Source organism: Belonocnema kinseyi, chromosome 6, assembly GCF_010883055.1.
Source record: "Belonocnema kinseyi isolate 2016_QV_RU_SX_M_011 chromosome 6, B_treatae_v1, whole genome shotgun sequence".
Taxonomy (NCBI): domain Eukaryota; kingdom Metazoa; phylum Arthropoda; class Insecta; order Hymenoptera; family Cynipidae; genus Belonocnema; species Belonocnema kinseyi.
The window spans coordinates 32641832-32652769 of NC_046662.1; the positions used below are offsets into that span (position 1 = coordinate 32641832).

Sequence of the window (10938 nt, forward strand, 5' to 3'; positions counted from 1 at the left end):
AACCAAAATATCTTATCCAGAAATATATTTTGTTTTAATTATTATTTTAAATTTGAATAATAATGTTTAAATACTTCAAACATTAAAAAAGTTGTTTCTTTGTTATAAATATTTGATTATTTCAAATAAAAATTTTAAAAAATTGTCAAAGAAAAATGCTTTCAGCACTTGTTTATCTTGAAATGTTTTTCTATAATACTTTTTTTTTAATTAAAAATATGACTTTTCGAGAACATTTTTTTTATAATTAAAAAAAGGCTGTACCGAAAACCTGGATCAAGCTTCAGACAAAGATAAATATCTTTGCTTCAGATCTGAAAAAATTCAGCGATACATACATGTCAAACTTTTCTAACCTCGAAAAATTTTTCTACTGCTTTACCGTCATATTTTACGAAGAATGAGAAAACAAGAATTCGACTTCGTAGTACGACGAGGGCAGCACCTCGATAGGGCAGAAAATGTAATGTCCTATATATATAATTCCCCACTCCGACACCCCGTACCGCATCTACGTTTATAATATCTTTGGTACAGACCGTACAGAGCCAGCCAACCGACTCAACTATAGCAAAGATCGCTATAGTGATAGCGAAGGCGAACGCGAGAACGAGAAACAGAAAATCACGTTCGGTTTGGAATTCAACAACTTTTGGTGTGCGCCCCGGCCCCACCTCGCCCACTGGCGTGCTAGGAGGACGCGGTTGCCATAGAAACGCTGAAAAGTTGAAGAGGGCAGCACCTCGATATAGTCGAAAATGTAGTTAGATATATATATCGGCCGTCTCCACCACTGACCCATGCCGTATCTAGGACCTATTATGCTAACTGATTTCTCAGGAAATCAGTACAGATTTCATGACTGAGTCCATTTAAAATCAGACAGGTGCTACACATAAAGGCGCAGAATCTCTCCGGGGCGAAATAATTTTGTTATTAGAGGAAATTCGGGGATAAGTATTTTTGCGATTTGTGAAAAAAAAATGTTTCCAAAATAATGCGTATTTGAGTTTGTTACTTAAAAAAAAAAACATTTCTTTAAGTTTATATAACTTTTAACCTAATTGAAATATTTAGGATTTCTTTCCACTTCTTGTTAGAGTTTATCTCGTTATGTTTAAGCAATTGCAAAACATGTTAACTAACTCGAAACATTTTTTTTTCTGTACATGTAATAATTTTTTAAACAATTAAAAATATGTTAAAAGCACTTAGAAACTTGTTATATATCAAATAAAAATAACTAGTCTTGTAAAAATTCCAATAAACACCGACTTTATGAATTTTACATAAAACTGATGTTTTGCATTTTTTGGGCATTTTCTGGGCACAATTAAACGGTTGGGGGGAGGGAGTCAAAATAAAAGCTACTGGAAAACAGTATTTCAAGATTATTATTGGAAAAGATGAACTTGTTAGGGTATGTGACATTTATCCGATTCCTTCCTTACCGACATTTTTATGTGGATCATGCTAATTCCAGATATTATGAGATATTAAACTGAAAGTTTTTAAAAATAAAGCAATGTGCCTTAGGATAGTTCATATAGTAATAAATTTTTACATTAAAAAAATATATATAATTAAATTTTTTTCTTTCAGCTTAATATCTCATTTCCTGTGGAATTGGTATTGTCCACATAAATGTCGGTAATGTAGGAATCTGATAAATGTCGCATGATCTTGAAATAATTGTGAGACATTCCAGAAAAAATTAATTTTTATTTTCTAACCACTTTAACGCCAAATCGATCGATAAAAAAATTTGTTTCGAACTAAAATTTTTTGGTTAGATTATATTTGGTTTATCATTTTAAAAATGCAATTTATTCATTTTTAATCGATTTCATTCTATTTTGCTGGAAAATTAAAAACTACTGTGGACAGAATATTATAAAACAGATTAATCGTAGCTTTAAAACAGGGCAATAATTTTGTCGTCTAAACTTTTTTCTCCTCTCACAATTTTTGAGACAAATGAAAATTTTCATTCCTGAAAACGAAAAAAATATTTTTGTCGAAAATGCTTTCAAGGATTCATTTAGACCCAATAATTTGCATGTTACCCCCCCCCCCCTCCCCCACATTTAACTCTATTTTTGAAAATTTATCTTTTTTGTTTGATAATTCAAGTAATGTGTTGAAAATTTGTATTTTTGTATTTAATTTAACTGTTTTTGGTTGAAAATTATATTTTTAGTCGATATATTAGCTATTCGCTTTTTTATGTAACCTAGCATAAAAAATTAACTTTCTTTTTTAAATTTTCTTTCGCTTAAAAATTTCATTGTTCCATATTCGATTCAAAAATAGTCTTTCAGGTTGGAAACTCAACTATTTAGTTTTAAATGCATGCATTTTACGTACGTTTGACATAATTTGTGGATGACCCGTTACCAATTTCTTGATGGCTGTTGTCACTAAAAGCGTTTAAAATAAATTTAGAAAAAAATTTTGGTTGAAGTTCCGAAAAGCGCTTACATCAGATTGATTTGAAACTCCGTATACCAGTATATTTTGACGCGCTGCCCACGAATATAATAGTGAAAATACCCCCAAATTTGATTTCCATGGTTAAAACCATGAAAAATCCATAAAAATCACGCTTTTTTACGCTTAGCTTAGTGAATAGTGTAAATTTGTAAAAAAGTTTTAAATAAAAATTGTAGATCCTTTGAAAATACATATTTTATGTTGAATATATTTTTACCCTACGACTGACGGCTTTCGAGAAAATAAGGGAAATGTCGGTACGAAGTGTAGAGTTGCTTAGGTCACACACGACCCCCTTCCCAGCGTTTCATGGGGGGCGGGAAGGCATCCCAATGACTGGTCACAAAATAAACTCAGGTCAGACACGACCCCCTTTCCAACGTGTCATGGGGGGCGGGAAGGCACCCCTGTTTTTTATCGTCTATTTTGTCGAAAACCATCAGTCGTAGGGTAAAAACATATTCAACATAAGATATGTATTTTCAAAGTATCTGCAAATTTTATTTGAAGTTTTTTTTATAAATTTTCACTATTCACTGAGATAAACGTCAAAAAACATGATTTTTATGGGTTTTTCATGGTTTTTACCATAAAAATAAAATTTGCGGGTATTTTCACTATCATATTCGTGATCAGCGCATCAAAATACATAGGTATACGAACTTTCGAATTAATCGGAGGTAAGCGCTTTTCGGAACTTTATCCAAGAATTTTTTAGCATTAACATTGAAAACCTTCTATTATGAGGTTTTCAAAAAATGTGAAGTTCGCAGTTTGAGATTTATAGTTTAGCTTTTAATTTTTTAACTTAATTGAACTGAATGGCATGTAATTATCCGTGTTTGTTTTCTAGTTTGATTATTTAAAAAATTATGAATAATTGAATTAAATTGTAATAAAATTCTAGTGAATCATATGAGTCCTTTGAGGAAAAAGTTCAATGACTCGTTTCAAACCTGAACTTGTAAGGCGTTACCTGAGGTCAGCAATTGCGGAAGGCCTTCGATCTTACTTTTTCACTCTCACTTTCCCAGCGAAAGCCTAAAAGTCTATAATTTCACTTTCAGTGACCTCGCGAATAGGGATTTGAGCACAAGGGATCACTTTCGCTTGCTCGCTCGACCTGCTGACCTAAAACCTAGTTTTGTACCTACAGGCCCAACTTTCCATTAAAATTTGGGTCAGTCGAGGCGAGAACTACTTTCCTACTTTTCTCAAGATTCAATCCCATTGGCTCTGGGTTCAGGTCATTCGATCAAGCGTTCACTTTCAATTTCACTCAAGCAATTACGGCTCTAAATTCTGCGATTCTATATCACAAATAACGTTCTCTTTTCCTTTTTAAGGCAAACTAATTTCCTTTTCAATAACCTAAGTTAGAAATTAATCTATGTAAAATATTTTTGATTCAAGCATCTATAATATTGCTGTATTAAAAATATTATATTCAGAAGAAATCAAATCTGAATTTCTATATACATTCAAATTGCAGCTGTTACAAATAATTTGAAACGTTCTTTGTAGAAAAATAAAAAATACAAATTAATTTTTTAATTTTCTTTTTTCCTGTCTGTTCTACATTTTTTGGGCCGAAAACCCAACCTTACAACTGGGAAACTGATAACGATAATTCTATATAATTTTTATTTCAAAATTTATTTTGAACGCTAGTGACAAGAGTCATACAGAAATTTATAAAAGGTAATCCAATAATTATGTAAAACGCACGTAAAATGCATGAATTTTCAACAAAATAGTTGAGTTTTCATCAAGAAAAACAAATTTTTTAAACCAGAAATCGTACTATGAAATCTTCAACTAAGAAAAAAGGAAGTTACAATAAAATAGTTAATTTTTCAAGCAAAGTGATGATTCTTCGATTAAAAAATTAATAGTTAGTATTTCCGCTAAAAATATTTGCATTTTCAACAAACTAGTTGCATCATGAAAAACAGCATACTTCTTTTCAAACGAAAAAGATAAATGTTCAAAAAAGAGTTAAATTGTGGAGGTTAAAAATAAAAAGTTATTTGATGGAAATTATTTCTCGAACGCATTTTCGTAAAAAATGATTTTTTTTGTTTTCAGGAATGAAAGTTTTCAGTTGTGTTGAAAACTGCAAGATCCGAAAAAAGTTTAGAGGTTAAAATTGTTCCCTGTTTAAAATCTAGAAAGTTATGCTGTTTATAATATTATATCTAGTGTGGTTTTCAAGTTTTTAAGCAAAATAGAATAAAGTAATATGAATGTGACTAAAATAGCACTTTTTAAACGATATTCTACATATTATTATCAACAAAAATGTGTTGGTTGGTAACGATATGTTAAATATATTCCATAAGAGTAGTTAAGATCATGAGATTTTAAATAATGAAAAAATAAATTTTTATCGCTAAGATTAAAAAAAATATATTTTTCTCGACTGATTTAAGGCTAAAGTGGTTAGAATATAAAATTTTCTTCTATTTCTGTCTGGGATGTCTCATGGCGATTCCTAGTTTACCGACGTTTTTGTGCATATAGCAATTCCACACGAGATGAGATTTAAAACTGAAAATTTGTGGAAATGTCGGTAAGGTAGCAATTGGATAAATTTCAACTGCCCTCACGACCGAACTAAAAATAAAATTTTTTAATAATAATCCTCAAATAATGCTAAAAATAATATTTTTCAATAACTTTCATTTTAAATCCCCCCTCCCACTCCTTGTATTATGGCCGGAAAATGCTTCAAAAAATGCAAAGCAGCAGTTGCATCTAAAATTGATGAAGTCAGTATTTTTTGAAATTTTTTCATTCTTAATTATTTATTATTATCTGTTTAAACAAAAATTTTTTCTCAGTAAAGCATGAAGAGTTACTATTTTTTGTGTTACATGGTATTATCGGTGAATGTTAGAAATAATATATTTTTTAACATAGATTTCAATTGTTTTAACAGTTTCTATTTGTATTATTTATTTTCCCAGCAACTCATAAAAATCTAATATTTTATGGAATTGCTGACACAATAATTAAAAAACGTTTAGAGTAATTTTTTTGTTAAGTGCATTTTTTATCTAAATTAATGACGCAGTTCAGAAAGGAAAGTAAAATTGTTTAAATAGTTACAGAATATGTTAAATAGGAAATATTGATCCTGGCATTCATCAAATGTATTATTTATCCTAAAAAATTTCAACTTTTCACAATTTCCAATGGGAAAAAATTGTTTAAACAATTAATAATTACTTTTAAAATTTCAAATAAGTTAAAAAATACATCAAATAAAAATAATTAATGTTCAATAAATGCGCGTAAATAGCAACTTTATTTTACATTTTATTAACAATTTGAATTAAAATAAAATAAAAAGTTCAGAAAAATATGTCCAACATGCCAGTCTTCTCATTAATAAATTAATAATAAATATTAATAAATTGTAAAATGATTTGATGAAACAAATCAATCCTTTCTTTGACCGTTGATATTTATTGATTTCAAATCTACGATTTTTTAATATTAATAAATACGAAATATTAATAAAAGTGGTGAAGAAATTAATTTAGTCATATGATAGGTATATTAATTAATTAATCAAAAATTATTTTTTTCTTGCATTAGTTAAAGTTAAATAATGATGTTAGTAACAAGATCCTTAAAATAAAATATTGGGAATATTTTTAAAAGATTTGTTGAAAATGATTAATAAATCTATCGAAGCAATTTTGTTGTTCTTGAGAATGGATACTTACCCCCCAAATTACTTCTGAAATATTAAAAACATCAACAGGGTCGAATCCTGCATCTTTTAAAATTTTTGAAACTTTAGGCAGGAAAAGATCTGTCCACGTATTTGCATATATCCAATAAACATCTGATTGCCAATTTGACTCCCTTAAATTTATTTTAAAATAATTGTTATATCTATATTATTGTTATAGCTATATTATAAATGATTTCTCTTTTTCAATTTATTTCATTTAAATTTATAACATTAACTAATGGTTTGGGTGGGCCAAAAAATTCAAAACGATTATATTCATAGGTAATACTGATGAAAAATGCCGTTATCGCATTACGAACAAATTCACACAAAAAAATTTCAAAAAATTTCTCACCTTGGGCAATTCGATTGAAATTTTTTTTATTTTTTGTGCATTGAAAAAAATGTGTAGTCAGTTCTTTTAGGTACATTTTATGGAGGTGAATGGCCTTAGATGGAATCAAATAGGAAAAATATGTTTTCGTCAAAATATAATACTTGATAAAATGATAAGAAATGCAATTTTGTTAATTTGTACCTGAAGTTGTTTAAACAATTTTTTCGTTCTTTATGTTGTTTTTAATAAACTAAAGCAATACTAAATATTTTTAAGTATCACACAATTTCCAGAATCTTTCCAACGCTATTGCCAACGAATCTAATCATTTTGAGTTTTTTGGTCCACCCTACTGATGGTTATTAATTAATTAGTTTTTCTAACTACAGTACCTTTTTTTAGTGTAATTATTTTCATTTAAAAATGTTTCAGGTATATTATGAATTTCACGTCTGTCTGTATATGTCCAATTTTCTCGAAACGAAATTTGATATTCGTTAAACCATTCACAATTATTTGGAGTATCCACCGTACTGAGTATAATTATAGCTACTACGATAAAAAAATATATCATGGTGGTCCTGTATAATTAAAACTTTTGTTTTCAATAAAGTATCTTCTGTGAAATAGCTCATTTTAATTTACACAAGTATTTACCTTTTTCAGGAATCAAACGTGGCAAGTATTCTTTTTTCATAAGTAAATTTTATTCTGACTTATTTCAACGAAGATAGTATAGAAACTAACACAACAAACGTAGTTTTACAAAAGACTCATTTTCTGATAATACTTCTACTCAAGGTTGAATATTTTTCATGCCTTCATTGCAAAAAGAATTTTTTAAATAAAATAAATATACAAATAAATACAATGAGTTACAAGAAGTTGAAAATTTTTTAATATAAACTTTTTAGTTGTTAATAATTTTTTTGCTTGTTAATAATTCATTTAAAATATTTCAAAATCATATATGGGGCCACACAAATATACGCTTATGTCGAATGACGCACAAAAATGTTTACCAACATTTTAAAAAAAGCCCATTTAAATATTTTCAAAACGAATCCAAAGGTGTTTTCGGGTTTTTGATTGGACACTTACTTTTTTATTATGATTTGCAAAGTTTGAAAGTTTGATCGGATGCTCAGTTTGTTTACAATTAATGGCAAAAGTTTGAAATCCATATGTATGGCAAACCTCATGGTGGTAAAATTAAAGGGTAAACAATTATTATGGGGCTTGAGAGTAAATTTAAAACATCAAGTAAACTTCAAAAGAATTCAATTACATTAAAAAAAATTTCATATATTTCAGTAACATGGGAATGAATTTATAAGAGTTCAAGCGAATTCAGGATACTTCGATCCCCTAAACGCTTTTTTTCCTTGGTATAATATGAACAGCATTTCTTCTCAAGTATCAGGAACATATTTTCCATAATTAACCAATTTTAAATATTTTTAACGGGTCTATTCAATGCAGTTTTACTGGATTTTAACCATTTTTTTGCAGTCACTTCAATTATTTTTAATTCGCCCTGAATTATTATAAATTGATCTTACATTTGTATCAGTTTCATTGAATTATATTCAATTCTTTTAAATTCACTACAAATTTACTTTAATTAATTTAATATTTCAAATTTTTTGCAATAATTAACCCTAAATTTTTACTAATTTTTGCTGGTTCTTTTAAATTCTTTAAAATTAACTTAAATTCTTCTGAATTCGCTCATATCAATGTTTGTTTTTTAGATTTTTTCACTTTACACTGAAGTCTTTTAAATGAACCTTGAATTCTTAGAAATTTCATCGAATTCTTTCCAATTTCCTTATAATCCTCTTATTTGACTCAATTAAAACAAAATATTTGTTTCTTCTTGAACAAAAATTTCAATTCACTATAATTCAATTGAATTTGCCCTCAATTCTGTTCTCTCCCACTTTATTCAATTCTATGGAAATTTTGGGATTTTATTATTTTCGTTTAATTCGCTTAAATTCTTCTGAATTACATCAGTCTCCTGAATACCCTAGTATTCTTATAAATTCACCTTCATGTTACTGAAATCAATGGAATTTTTTGTATTTTTCCCATTCATTTTGATTCTTTTGCATTTTACTTAATTTTTTCAGTTGACTCTCAATCTTATAAATTTATCTTGAATTTTTTTAAATTCACTCGGAATTCTTAAAATTTACATCAAATTCTTTTGAATGTAAAAAAATATTGGTTACATTATTAATGCAGATTAATAATATTTATTCAATTTTATTTACAAAATACATTTTGAAGTATTATAGGTAGAGAATAATCTCTTTATTTTCTGGAAGAAGTCATGTGTATATTACTCAGGAAAAAAATGTTAAGGGGCCATTTCAGACCATTAATTGTAATAAAATCACACATTTTCGTATTCTAAGCCCGATAATATATTCAACTTTGTTTATAAAATGTAAGGCTTATTTGCTTATAATAAGTACTTTTTATGGGTAAAAGAATTTTTTGCCTTAAATTGATATGTTTCAAAAAACGAAAGATCAAACATTAATTTTCAGACCTAAGACGGTCTAGTGCAACTTATCAATAATTTTTTTAAATAAAAGAAAATTTATGACCGTATTTTTTCAATAAAAATAAGAAGTTTAGGAGATATCAATTGCAAATTTTAAAATTAAAATTTTTCTAGGCACCCTACCATATATTTATAATATTTATGTAGTATTTAAGTTACATGTTACATCAGAACTACAAAAAACTGTTTGTTGACGGATGGTGATGCAGTGGTCTCGCTATGATATTCCTTTTTTACTCGGAAGTGATCCTTCCAGTAAAGCAAATGATTGTATATTTCTAAGTAGAAATGGAATGTCCTTGTCCGACAGGATGGTGGAATTTCTCTTTTAAATTAGATCAAGTTTCTTGCCCACCCAAAATTTATTCAACAACTTTCTGACTAGTAAGTCAACTGAAACTTTTCAATACAAACAAAACTTTTATCACTTTATCGTCTATTGGCCATATACAAAAATCGTATCTTGCCTCAACAATACTAACTTCAACTCGAAAATAATACAGAGTGGCCATAAAACTTCATTTTAAAAATTCTCTGTCTTTCTTCTGACGAACTTTTCATTTTCCCTGGCCAATAATATTCAAGGAACAGCATTATTTATCTTGTAACATTTTTAACCCTAGCACGCCCCACATGGGTCTGTCTGACCCAGTATATACATATGTTTAGTTAGCAGCTTCGGTAAGGCATACACTTCGAAGGACAGTGATACGAATGTATACAAGGGTCTCTTTTACCTAGGTGGAGCATTTCGTGTTAATTTTTGGAAAGTTAATTAGATTTATAGCCTCTATTTTTTATTATTTTAAAGAAAAAGTCTTAATTTAAAGATTTTTAACTTTAAAATGAATACAGTAAACCACCTTTCACTTTTATTTTCGTGTTCCTTGACGTTTCTAGTTTTAATTCCCTATTTATATTCCGTAAAATCAGACTTTTTGACTCTACTGCATTAAAATATATAAGTGTGGCTTTCACAGACCGACGTGTGGCATTATCAGGGTCACGTAAAGAGGTGTACCATTCTGGGGTGAACACATAATATTTTATAAACGGATCAACACAATTTCAGATTAAAACTTATAACACTTTTATCCATCTTTTTATTTCAACCGAAAAAGGTTTTCTTTCTACCACAAAAGATAAATTTTCAATCCAAAAGGACAAATTTTCAACAAAACACTTGAATTTTCTACCAGAAATAAACCTTTTAACAAAATAGTTCAATTTTCAATCAAAATATTACATTTTTAACAAAAAAATTGATTTGTAGCCAAATTATTGCATTTATACCATACAAAGCTCAATTTTCGACCAAATAATTAAATTCTGAACATAAAAAAATTAACCAAATAGTGGAATTTTCAAACTAAAAAGATTAATTTTGAACCAAGTGGTTACATTTTTAATTTTAAAAAACTAAAATATAACCAAAATAAGTTGCGACTGGCATAATTAAATTTTCAGTAAAAAGAAAATACTTTTTAACCAGAATAAACAAAAAATAACGAAAGAGATGAATTTTTAATGAATTCTCAACAAAAAATATTTTTCTACAAGACTAGCTACATTTTCAAGAAAATAATTAAATTTTAAACGAAATACTTGCAGTTTTAATCAAATAGTTCTAAAAAAAGATCAACTTTAAATAAATTGCAACTAAAGAAATGAATTTTAAACTGAATTTATGAAAATTCCACCTAGCAAAACGAATTTTCAACTAATAAAGAATTTTCAGTTAAGTAACTAATCAATTTATTTTAATTTATTTTTCAGTACAAAATTATT

At 28.0% G+C, this 10938-nt stretch overlaps 1 protein-coding gene across 1 annotated transcript in view; it reads right to left on the minus strand.

Annotated features, from left to right (window-relative positions):
• Positions 1 to 6234, minus strand: part of LOC117174938 — a 25265-nt gene extending 19031 nt beyond the window's left edge. The window contains exon 1 of the mRNA XM_033364397.1: positions 6228 to 6234. The gene's annotated coding sequence lies outside the window, so the exon portion shown is untranslated. The remainder of the gene's footprint in view (positions 1 to 6227) is intronic.
• Between the last annotated feature and the right edge of the window lie 4704 nt (positions 6235 to 10938).